The following is a 13,505-nucleotide window of genomic DNA, read 5'->3' as shown; positions in this document are numbered from 1 at the left end:
GTGGGGAGAGAGAAAATAACGATATGCTTTGGAGGAATGTCCATAGTTGATGTAAATAAAGAGGAAGCATGACTAGAGAAAAGTGAGGAGGAATCAGAGAAAGTTACATTTCTGAAACCTTGGCAATGATCAGTTCAGTTCAGTTGCTCAGTCGTGTCCGACTCTTTGAGACCCCATGAATTGCAGCACACCAGGCCTCCCTGTCCATCACCAACACCCGGAGTTCACTCAGACTCACGTCCATTGAGTCAGTGATGCCATCCAGCCATCTCATCCTCTGTTGTCCCCTTCTCCTCCTGCCCCAATCCTTCCAGCATCAGAGTTTTTTCAATGAGTCAACTCTTCGCATCAGGTGGCCAAAGTACTGGAGTTTCAGCTTCAGCATCATTCCCTCCAAAGAAATCCCAGGGCTGATCTCCAGAATGGACTGGTTGGATCTCCTTGCAGTCCAAGGGACTCTCAAGAGTCTTCAACACCACAGTTCAAATGCATCAATTCTTCGGCGCTCAGCCTTCTTCACAGTCCAACTCTCACATCCATAAATGACCACTGGAGAAACCATAGCCTTGACTAGACGGAACTTTGTTGGCAAGTAATGTCTCATGGGACTGGATGCCATGATCTTTTTTCTGAATGTTGAGCTTTTTTTTTCACCTTCACTTTCACTTTCATCAAGGGCTGTTTAGTTCTTCTTCTTTCTGCCATAAGGGTGGTATCATCTGTATATCTGAGGTTATTGATATTTCTCCTGGCAATCTTGATTCCAGCTTGTTTCTTCATCCAGCCCAGCGTTTCTCATGATGTACTCTGCATATAAATTAAGTAAGCAGGGTGGCCATATACAGCCTTGACATAGTCCTTTTCCTATTTGGAACCAGTCTGTTGTTCCATGTCCAGTTCTAATTGTTGCTTCCTGACCTGCATACAGATTTCTCAAGAGGCAGGTCAGGTGGTCTGGTATTCCCATCGCTTTCCAGAATTTTCCACATTTTGTTGTGATCCACGCAGTCAAAGGCTTTGGCATAGTCAGTAAAGCAGAAATAGATGTTTTTTTTCTGGAACTCTCTTGCTTTTTCGATGATTAGAAATGCTTAATGAAGAAGACAATCTCACAATCTCTTTGAAAGATGGCTAGTATTAGAAGGTTTGGAAAAGAACATTCCAGATGGAAATAATACAAGTATTGTACACAGGTATTTTGTGTTGATGGAGCAATGATGCTGAGTGATAGAAAGGATTAATTAGTACAGAGCGGGTATGTAATGGGGAAGTTGGATTGGAAGATACGCTTTCTAAGGTGAGTAGTTTATTCTTGTTATCACCAGAAAAAATAAACTCTTGACTAAGGTTGTATTTATCAGAGTGCTCTGATGAAGCTTAATTTTGAAAGTCTTTATGCTCTGCTTCTTTTGTTGTTGAGGCCTCTGTCAGAACAGCTTTCATTGAACTGGGTTTTCTGTGTCACCATCACAGGTTCCAGTAAGACATACTATATACACATCAGTCTTAGAAAATGCTGTATGTATATTTTTAAACTTTTTTTGTACTGTATTCACTGCAGGCAAGTTGTCAAATATCTTGTCTGCCACATCCCTCAGCGACCTGATTTTTGGGAAAAGGAACTTTTCTGCAATGTTCTTGATTCCAAGAGGAGGAAGCTGCAAACTATGTATGTCTTTGCCTCTCATTCGCTCCTCCTTTGGGGAGGTGTGAACTAATAGGCGATTTTGGAAGAACTGGGTAAGGGTAGCTCATCCCTTCTCTCTGTTCTTCTTTTTGGGAGTGAGTCTATACACAGAGTGTGCCTCGACTGCCCTCTGCTCTTCTGAAAGCTGCATGGTAAAGTGGGGAGGGGGCCCTGCCTCCACTGGGCCATGGGCAGGGACTGGCAGAGGGAGTTGACCTGATCCTGGCTTCAGTGTGTAAGTCCATTCGCCTGCAGATGTAAGCTGTATTCTCAAATTGCAACTTTATCAGTGATAATCTTGTTATTTCACTGGTGTATTCCCTTCTTCTAATTTCTCAGTTAAAAGAAAACCTGGGTAAGAGAGAGGGTTTCTATTTGTCAGGCTTTTTCCACACCCCAATATCTTACGAATCGAGAACAATGAATGGATAATAATTCTTCATCAAATTGTTGAAAACTAGCTTTTTACTAACTTAGAACTCTTGTAAATGCCTTTATAATCTACATATCTATGCTTCATTGCCCTCTGATATTGTATTTGTATTCTAATTTATTTCTATAGTTCTGGTTTTAAAATTTATGATGAATAATTTTATGTGCTTTCTATATGCCACTTCAAATATTTTTGTGAATTAGGCCAAGTTTAAATCATATAATACTTCCGTGATATATTGACAGACTTGAAAGATGGCTAACTGTAGAAAATTAAGGAGAGAAATTAATTAGAAGTGTGTCAAAGTCTCATCTAAATGACTGTAAGAAGGTGGCATCACTGTGAGACGTCAGTATCTTCAATCTCACAGGTCAAGGAAGGTGATGGTTTTCAGGTGAACAAGGGACATCTGAGTGAAATAACAAGAAGATGGGGCATTAGAGAGAGCTCAGGTAAATGAAAGAATGAGAATAAATTGATAAAAGAGTGTGAATGGAGGTGGGGAGAGAGAAAATAACGATATGCTTTGGAGGAATGTCCATAGTTGATGTAAATAAAGAGGAAGCATGACTAGAGAAAAGTGAGGAGGAATCAGAGAAAGTTACATTTCTGAAACCTTGGCAATGATCAGTTCAGTTCAGTTGCTCAGTCGTGTCCGACTCTTTGAGACCCCATGAATTGCAGCACACCAGGCCTCCCTGTCCATCACCAACACCCGGAGTTCACTCAGACTCACGTCCATTGAGTCAGTGATGCCATCCAGCCATCTCATCCTCTGTTGTCCCCTTCTCCTCCTGCCCCCAATCCCTTCCAGCATCAGAGTTTTTTCCAATGAGTCAACTCTTCGCATCAGGTGGCCAAAGTACTGGAGTTTCAGCTTCAGCATCATTCCCTCCAAAGAAATCCCAGGGCTGATCTCCAGAATGGACTGGTTGGATCTCCTTGCAGTCCAAGGGACTCTCAAGAGTCTTCAACACCACAGTTCAAATGCATCAATTCTTCGGCGCTCAGCCTTCTTCACAGTCCAACTCTCACATCCATAAATGACCACTGGAGAAACCATAGCCTTGACTAGACGGAACTTTGTTGGCAAAGTAATGTCTCTGCTTTTGAATAAGCTGTCTAGGTTGGTCATAATTTTCCTTCCAAGGAGTAAGTGTCTTTTAATTTCATGGCTGCAATCACCATCTGTAGTGATTTTGGAGCCCCCCAAAATAAAGTCTGACACTGTTTCCAATGTTTCCCCGTCTATTTCCCATGAAGTGATGGGACTGGATGCCATGATCTTCGTTTTCTGAATGTTGAGCTTTAAGCCAACTTTTTCACTCTCCACTTTCACTTTCATCAAGAGGCTGTTTAGTTCCTCTTCACTTTCTGCCATAAGGGTGGTGTCATCTGCATATCTGAGCTTATTGATATTTCTCCCGGCAATCTTGATTCCAGCTTGTTTCTTCCAGTCTAGCATTTCTCATGATGTACTCTGAATATAAGTTAAACAAACAGGGTGACAATATACAGCCTTGACGTACTCCTTTTCCTATTTGGAACCAGTTTGTTGTTCCATGTCCAGTTCTAACTGTTGCTTCCTGACCTGCATACAGGTTTCTCAAGAGGCAGATCAGATGGTCTGGCATTCCCATCTCTTTCAAAATTTCCCACAGTTTATTGTGATCCACACAGTCAAAGGCTTTGGCATAGTCAACAAAGCAGAAATAGATGTTTTTCTGGAACTCTTTTGCTTTTTCCATGATCCAGCGGATGTTAGCAATTTGATCTCTGATTCCTCTGCCTTTCTAAAACCAGCTTGAACATCAGGAAGTTCAGGGTTCACGTATTGCTGAAGCCTGGCTTGGAGAATTTTGAGCATTACTTTACTAGCATATGAGATGAGTGCAATTGTGTGGTAGTTTGAGCATTCTTTGGCAGTGCCTTTCTTTGGGATTGGAATGAAAACTGACCTTTTCCAGTCCTGTGGCCACTGCTGAGTTTTCCAAATTTGCTGGCATGTTGAGTGCAGCACTTTCAGGATTTGAAATAGCTCAACTGGAATTCCATCACCTCCACTAGCTTTGTTCATCGTGATGCTTTCTAAGGCCCACTTGACTTCACATTCCAGGATGTCTGGCTCTAGGTCCGTGATCACACCATCGTGATTATCTGGGTCCTGAAGATCTTTTTTGGACAGTTCTTCTGTGTATTCTTGCCACCTCTTCTTAATATCTTCTGCTTCTGTTAGGTCCATACCATTTCTGTCCTTTATCGAGCCCATCTTTGCATGAAATGTTCCCTTGGTATCTCTAATTTTCTTGAAGAGATCTCTAGTCTTTCACATTCTGTTGTTTTCCTTTATTTCTCTGCATTGATCGCTAAGGAAGGCTTTCTTATCTATTCTTGCTATTGTTTGGAACTCTGCATTCAGATGCTTATATTTTTCCTTTTCTCCTTTGCTTTTCTCTTCTCTTCTTTTCACATTTATTTGTAAGGCCTCCCCAGACAGCCATTTTGCTTTTCTGCATTTCTTTTCCATGGGGATGGTCTTGATGCCTGTCTCCTGTACAATGTCACAAACCTCATTCCATAGCTCATCAGGCACTATATCTATCAGATCTAGGCCCTTGAATCTATTTCTCACTTCCACTGTATAATCATAAGGGATTTGATTTAGGTCATACCTGAATGGTCTAGTGATTTTCCCGACTTTCTTCAATTTAAGTGTGAATTTGGTAGTAAGGAGTTCATGATCTGAGCCTCAGTCATCTCCTGGTCTTGTTTTTATTGACTTTATAGAGCTTCTCCATCTTTGGCTGCAAAGAACATAAGCAATCTGATTTCAGTGTTGACCATCTGGTGATGTCCATGTGTAGAGTCTTCTCTTGTGTTGTTGGAAGAGGGTGTTTGCTATGACCAGTGCATTTTCTTGGCAAAACTCTATTAGTCTTTGCCCTGCTTCATTTTGTATTCCAAGGCCAAATTTGCCTGTTACTCCAGGTGTTTCTTGACTTCCTACTTTTGCATTCCAGTCCTCTATAATGAAAAGGACATCTTTTTTGGGTATTAGTTCTAAAAGGTCTTGTAGGTCTTCATAGAACCGTTCAACTCCAGTTTCTTCAGCATTACTGATTGGGGCATAGACTTGGATTACTGTGATATTGAATGGTTTGCTTTGGAAACGAACAGAGATCATTCTGTCATTTTTGAGATCACATCCAAGTACTGCATTTTGGACTCTTTTGTTGACCATGATGGCCACTCCATTTCTTCTGAGGGGTTCCTCCCCATAGTACTAGATATAATGGTCATCTGAGTTAAATTCACCCATTCCAGTCCATTTGAGTTTGCTGATTCCCTAGAATGTCGACATTCACTCTTGCCATCTCTTGTTTGACCACTTCCAATTTCCCTTGATTCATGGACCTGACATTCCAGGTTCCTATGCAATATTGCTCTTTACAGCATCGGACCTTGCTTCTTTCACCAGTCATATCCACAGCTGGTTATTCTTTTTGCTTTGGCTCCATCCCTTCATTCTTTCTGGAGTTATTTCTCCACTGATCTCCAGTAGCATATTGGGCACCTACTGACCTGGGGAGTTCTTTTTTCAGTATCCTATCATTTTGCTTTTTCATAGGTAATGTCAACTGCAAAGGGAAGTTTTAGGAGAATGATGCTTGTAAGCCCATTGCTAGGCAACAATCTCTTTGAGGGTTTTATCTTTCATTAGTTTGTTTACCCCACTCCAGCAATGTTTATATAGTGCCCAGCATAATGCTATATCATTTATGCTTGGACTGGATAAGAACTAACCATAGGATTCGATGAAGGAATCCAGCTAGCTGCTGTGTTCTGTGGGGTTCAGTTCAGTTCATTTCAGTCGCTCAGTCATGTCCGACTCTTTGCAACCCCATGAATCGCAGCACGCCAGGCCTCCCTGTCTATCACCAACTCCTGGAGTTCACTGAGACTCACATCCATCGAGTTGGTGATGCCATCCAGCCATCTCAACCTCTGTTGTCCCCTTCTCCTCCCGCCCCCAATCCCTCCCAGCATCAGAATCTTTTCCAGTGAGTCAACTCTTAGCATGAGGTGGCCAAAGTACTGGAGTTTCAGTTCTGTGGGGTGGTTCTTCCTATATGACACTTCTCTTACACTGGATGAATGGCTGTGTGTGAATACAGTACGTGGGTACATACCACTGGAGTGTATGTATATAGCCAAGGAAGGAAGTATATAGCTAAGTTGACCCCTCTCCTGGATGATTAAATAAGAAGCACCTCATTCTGTGGTATCTCATCCACACTAGGAACCCTGCCCTTTCCAGGCATATTGTGCAATTTGTTTAGAGAGTGTTTATTTGATTTTAGTCTACAGCAAAATATTTATGCCACCAGTAACTTTGCACTTGTGGAAGTGGTGGTGGGTGGTGGAGGATGGGCTGCTGGTATAGCTGTTCTACACACCGTACTTTGATCACCTGACTTCTGCCCTCTTCCCACTCTAATTCAAGCTTGGGGCTTCTCTGGAGCTGATCTGGAAAGAATATCTTCTCCATGTTTTTTTTTTTTTAATTTTATTATTGGAGTATAATTGCTTTACAATGTTGTTGGATTCTGCTGTACAACAAAGTGAATCAGCCGTATGTATACATATCCTCTATTCTTTTCATTTTGTTTTGTTTCCTCTGTATATTCTGGACCATAGTCTGTCCCCCACAGCTCCTTCTTTCCATCTACATAATTCCACCTGCTTTCTGTTTTTCAGAAATCATTTAAATCCATTAATGTCACTCTTCCTTTTAGAGCTGCTATGAATTTGTTCTCTTTTTGGCATAAATTGTCATTTCAATTAGATCTTTGCAGGAAGGGCTGGTAAATATATCATGTGTTCAGTCTGCCATCTTTTTTTTTTAAGTTTTACCAACTATATTTTCTTTTCATTTTTTTAGCATCATTTTTTAAATTTAATTTAATTTTTTAACTTTACAATATTGTATTAGTTTTGCCAAATATCAAAATGAATCCGCCACAGGTATACATGTGTTCCCCATCCTGAACCCTCCTCCCTCCTCCCTCCCCATACCATCCCTCTGGGTCATCCCAGTGCATCAGCTCCAAGCATCCAGTATCATGCATCAAACCTGGACTGGCAACTCGTTTCATACATGATATTATACATGTTTCAATGCCATTCTCCCATATCTTCCCACCCTCTCCCTCTCCAACAGAGTCCATAAGGCTGTTCTATACATCAGTGTCTCTTTTGCTGTCTCGTACACAGGGTTATTGTTAGCATCTTTCTAAATTCCATATATATGCGTTAGTATACTGTATTGGTGTTTTTCTTTCTGGCTTACTTCACTCTGTACAATAGGCTCCAGTTTCATCCACCTCATTAGAACTGATTCAAATGTGTTCTTTTTAATGGCTGAGTAATACTCCATTGTGTATATGTACCACAGCTTTCTTATCCATTCATCTGCTGATGGACATCTAGGTTGCTTCCATGTCCTGGCTATTATAAACAGTGCTGTGATGAACATTGGGGTACACGTGTCTCTTTCAATTCTGGTTTTCTCAGAGTGTATGCCCAGCAGTGGGATTGCTGGGTCATAAGGCAGTTCTATTTCCAGTTTTTTAAGGAATCTCCACACTGTTCTCCATAGTGGCTGTACTAGTTTGCATTCCCACCAACAGTGTAAGAGGGTTCCCTTTTCTCCACACCCTCTCCAGCATTTATTATTTGTAGACTTTTGGATCGCAGCCATTCTGACTGGTGTGAAATGGTACCTCATAGTGGTTTTGATTTGCATTTCTCTGATAATGAGTGATGTTGAGCATCTTTTCATGTGTTTGTTAGCCATCTGTATGTCTTCTTTGGAGAAATGTCTATTTAGTTCTTTGGCCCATTTTTTGATTGGGTCATTTATTTTTCTGGAGTTGAGCTGTAGGAGTTGCTTGTATATTTTTGAGATTAGTTGTTTGTCAGTTGCTTCATTTGCTGTTATTTTCTCCCATTTTTAAGGCTGTCTTTTCACCTTGCTAATAGTTTCCTTTGATGTGCAGAAGGTTTTAAGTTTAATTAGATCCCATTTGTTTATTTTTGCTTTTATTTCCAATATTCTGGGAGGTGGGTCATAGAGGATCCTGCTGTGATGTATGTCGGAGAGTGTTTTGCCTATGTTCTCCTCTAGGAGTTTTATAGTTTCTGGTCTTACATTGAGATCTTTAATCCATTTTGAGTTTACTTTTGTGTATGGTGTTAGAAAGTGTTCTAGTTTCATTCTTTTACAAGTGGTTGACCAGATTTCCCAGCACCACTTGTTAAAGACATTGTCTTTAATCTATTGTATATTCTTGCCTCCTTTGTCAAAGATAAGGTGTCCATAGGTGCATGGATTTATCTCTGGGCTTTCTATTTTGTTCCATTGATCTATATTTCTGTCTTTGTGCCAGTACCATACTGTCTTGATGACTGTGGCTTTGTAGTACAGCCTGAAGTCAGGTAGGTTGATTCCTCCAGTTCCATTCTTCTTTCTCAAGATAGCTTTGGCTATTCGAGGTTTTTTGTATTTCCATACAAATTGTGAAATTATTTGTTCTAGCTCTGTGAAGAATACCGTTGGTAGCTTGATAGGGATTGCATTGAATCTATAAATTGCTTTGGGTAGTATACTCATTTTCACTATATTGATTCTTCCAATCCATGAACATGGTATATTTCTCCATCTGTTAGTGTCCTCTTTGATTTCTTTCCAGTGTTTTATAGTTTTCTATATATAGGTCTTTAGTTTCTTTAGGTAGATATATTCCTAAGTATTTTATTCTTTCCGTTGCAATGGTGAATGGAATTGTTTCCTTAATTTCTCTTTCTGTTTTCTCATTATTAGTGTATAGGAATGCAAGGGATTTCTGTGTGTTGATTTTATATCCTGCAACTTTACTATAATCATTGATTAGTTCTAGTAATTTTCTGGTGGAGTCTTTAGGGTTTTCTATGTAGAGGATCATGTCATCTGCAAATAGTGAGAGTTTTACTTCTTCTTTTCCAATTTGGATTCCTTTTATTTCTTTTTCTGCTCTGATTGCTGTGGCCAAAACTTCCAAAACTATATTGAATAGTGATGGTGAAAGTGGGCACCCTTCTCTTGTTCCTGACTTTAGAGGAAATGCTTTCAATTTTTCACCATTGAGGATAATGTTTGCTGTGGGCTTGTCATATATAGCTTTTATTATGTTGAGGTATGTTCCTTCTATTCTTGCTTTCTGGAGAGTTTTTATCATAAATGGATGTTGAATTTTGTCAAAGGCTTTCTCTGCATCTATTGAGATAATCATATGGTTTTTATTTTTCAATTTGTTAATGTGGTGTATTACATTGATTGATTTGCAGATATTGAAGAATCCTTGCATCCCTGGGATAAAGCCCACTTGGTCATGGTGTATGATCTTAATGTGTTGTTGGATTCTGATTGCTAGAATTCTGTTAAGGATTTTTGCATCTATGTTCATCAGTGATATTGGCCTGTAGTTTTCTTTTTTTGTGGGATCTTTGTCAGGTTTTGGTATTAGGGTGATGGTGGCCTCATAGAATGAGTTTGGAAGTTTACCTTCCTCTGCAATTTTCTGAAAGAGTTTGAGCAGGATAGGTGTTAGTTCTTCTCTAAATTTTTGGTAGAATTCAGCTGTGAAGCCGTCTGGACCTGGGCTTTTGTTTGCTGGAAGATTTTTGATTACAGTTTCAATTTCCGTGCTTGTGATGGGTCTGTTAAGGTTTTCTATTTCTTCCTGGTTGAGTTTTGGAAAGTTGTACTTTTTAAAGAATTTGTCCATTTCTTCCACATTGTCCATTTTATTGGCGTATAATTATTGATAGTAGTCTCTTATGATCCTTTGTATTCTGTGTTGTCTTTTATGATCTCTCCATTTTTCGTTTCTAATTTTATTGATTTGATTTTTCTCCCTTTGTTTCTTGATGAGTCTGGCTAATGGTTTGTCAATTTTATTTATCCTTTCAAAGAACCAGCTTTTGGCTTTGTTGATTTTTGCTATGGTCTCTTTTGTTTCTTTTGCATTTATTTCTGCCCTAATTTTTAAGATTTCTTTCCTTCTACTAACCCTGGGGTTCTCCATTTCTTCCTTTTCTAGTTGCTTTAGGTGTAGGGTTAGGTTATTTATTTGACTTTTTTCTTGTTTCTTTAGGAATGCCTGTATTGCTATGAACTTTCCCCTTAGGACTGCTTTTAAAGTGTCCCACAGGTTTTGAGTTGTTGTGTTTTCATTTTCATTAGTTTCTATGCAAATTTTGATTTCTTTTTTGATTTCTTCTGTGATTTGTTGGTTATTCAGCAGGGTGTTGTTCAACCTCCATATGTTGGAATTTTTAATAGTTTTTCTCCTGTAATTGAGATCTAATCTTACTGCATTGTGGTCAGAAAAGATGCTTGGAATGATTTCTATTTTTTTGAATTTACCAAGGCTAGATTTATGGCCCAGGATGTGATCTATCCTGGAGAAGGTTCCATGTGCGCTTGCGAAAAAGGTGTAATTCATTGTTTTGGGATGAAATGTCCTATAGATATCAATTAGGTCTAACTGGTCTATTGTATCGTTTAACGTTTGTGTTTCCTTGTTAGTTTTCTGTTTAGTTGATCTATCCATAGGTGTGAGTGGGGTATTAAAGTCTCCCACTATTATTGTGTTATTAATAATTTCTCCTTTTATACTTGTTAGCATTTGTCTTACATATTGCAGCGCTCCGTGTTGGGTGCATATATATTTATAATTGTTATATCTTCTTCTTGGATTGATCCTTTGATCATTAGGTAGTGACCACCTTTGTCTCTTTTCACAGCCTTTGTTTTAAAGTCTATTTTATCTGATATAAGTATTGCTACTCCTGCTTTCTTTTGGTCCCTATTTGCATGGAAAATCTTTTTCCAGCCCTTCACTTTCAGTCTGTATGTGTCCCCTGTTTTGAGGTGGGTCTCTTGTAGACAGCATATGTAGGGGTCTTGTTTTTGTATCCATTCAGCCAATCTTTGTCTTTTGGTTGGGGCATTCAACCCATTTACATTTAAGGTAATTACTGATAAGTATGATCCCGTTGCCATTTACTTTATTGTTTTGGGTTCGAGTTTATACACTGTTTTTGTGTTTCCTGTCTAGAGAATATCCTTTAGTATTTGTTGGAGAGCTGGTTTGGTGGTGTTGAATTCTCTCAACTTTTGCTTGTCTGAGAAGCTTTTGATTTCTCCTTCATATTTGAATGAGATCCTTGCTGGGTACAATAATCTGGGCTGTAGGTTATTTTCTTTCATCACTTTAAGTATGTCTTGCCATTCCCTCCTGGCTTGAAGAGTTTCTATTGAAAGATCAGCTGTTATCCTAATGGGAATTCCCTTGTGTGTTATTTGTTATTTTTCCCTTGCTGCTTTTAATATTTGTTCTTTGTGTTTGATCTTTGTTAATTTGATTAATATGTGTCTTTGGGTGTTTCTCCTTGGGTTTATCCTGTTTGGGACTCTCTGGGTTTCTTGGACTTGGGTGATTATTTCCTTCCCCATTTTAGGGAAGTTTTCAACTATTATCTCCTCAAGTATTTTCTCATGGTCTTTCTTTTTGTCTTCTTCTTCTGGGACCCCTATGATTCGAATGTTGTAGCGTTTAATATTGTCCTGGAAGTCTCTGAGATTGTCCTCATTTCTTCTAATTCGTTTTTCTTTTATCCTCTCTGATTCATTTATTTCTACCATTCTGTCTTCTAATTCATTAATCCTATCTTCTGCCTCTGTTATTCTACTATTTGTTGCCTCCAGAGTGTTTTTAATTTCATTTATTGCATTATTCATTTTATATTGACTCTCTTTTATTTCTTCTAGGTCCTTGTTAAACCTTTCTTGCATCTTCTCGATCTTAGTCTCCAAGCTATTTATCTGTGATTCCATTTTGATTTCAAGATTTTGGATCAATTTCACTATCATTATTTGGAATTCTTTATCAGGTAGATTCCCTATCTCTTCCTCTTTAGTTTGGTTTGGTGGGCATTTATCCTGTTCCTTTATCTGCTGGGTATTCCTCTGTCTCTTCATCTTGTTTAAATTGCTGAGTTTGGGGTGTCCTTTCTGTATTCTGGCAGTTTGTGGAGTTCTCTTTATTGTGGTGTTTCCTCGCTCTGTGTGGGTTTGTACAGGTGGCTTGTCAAGGTTTCTTGGTTAGGGACGCTTGTGTCGGTGTTCTGGTGAGTGGAGCTGTATTTCTTCTCTCTGGAGTGCAATGAAATGTCCAGTAATGAGTTATGGGATGTCTATTGTTTTGGGGTGACTTTGGGCTGCCTGTATCTTGGAGCTCAGGGCTGTGTTCCTTTGTTGCTGGAGAATTTGCTTGGTATGTCTAGCCCTGAAACTTGTTTCGCCCAGAGAGGTTTACAGCATTATATGGAGAAGAGAAGAGTGAGGAGGGAGTTAGAGGTGACCCAAATGAGATGAGGTGGAGTCAATAGAGGAGAGAGTGGGCTATTCAGTAATCTCTTCCTTATGTGCACTCCACAACTGGACCGCTCAGAGTTGTTGACAGAGTTAAACAGAGAAGAGAAGAAGAAAGAAGGTGGCATAGGTGGCCAGGAGGATAAATGGAGGGAATGAAAAGGAGGGAGACAGATCCAGCCAATAATCAGTTCCCTAAGTGTTCTCCACCGTCTGGAACACACAGAAATTCACAGAGTTGGGTAGTGTAGAGAGGGGTTAGGGAGGAGACACAGGCGACCTAGTGGAGAAAAAGGAGAGTCCAGAGGGAGAGAGAGCAGTCAAGCCAGTAATCTCGCTCCCTAGTGAAAAATGGGTACTGAAGATTGGGTTCTTAAAGGTACAAAATTGGTAACAAATACATAAAAGCAAAAATTTAAAATCTAGAGTAGAGTTTGGAATTTCAAGAATACGATGTTAAAGAAAAGAAGAAGGAAAAGAAAGAGAGAAAAAACGAACAAACAAAAACAAACAAGGTCGCAAAAATTATAAAGAAAATATAGGTACAAAATTGATAACTAATATCAAAAAGCAAAAGTTAAAAATCTAGAGTAGAGTTTGGAATTTCAAAAATACAGTGTTAAAAAAAGAAGAAGAAAAAGAAAAAAAAAAAAAAACAAACAAGAACAAACAAGGTCACATAAATTATTAAAAAAAAAAATATACAGGTACAAAATTGATAACAAATACCAAAAAGCATAAATTAAAAATCTAGAATAGAGTTTGGAATTTCAGATATACAATGTTATTTAAAAGAAGAAGAGAAAGAAACAGAGAAAAAGAAAAAATAAAAAAGGGTCACAGAAATTATATAAAAACAAAAACAAAAAAAAACTATAGGTACAAAATTGATAACAAATACTATAAAG

This window comes from Bos mutus, chromosome 5 (genome assembly GCF_027580195.1).
Source record: "Bos mutus isolate GX-2022 chromosome 5, NWIPB_WYAK_1.1, whole genome shotgun sequence".
Classification (NCBI taxonomy): Eukaryota; Metazoa; Chordata; class Mammalia; order Artiodactyla; family Bovidae; genus Bos; species Bos mutus.
Note: the sequence above shows the minus strand (reverse complement) of the source record.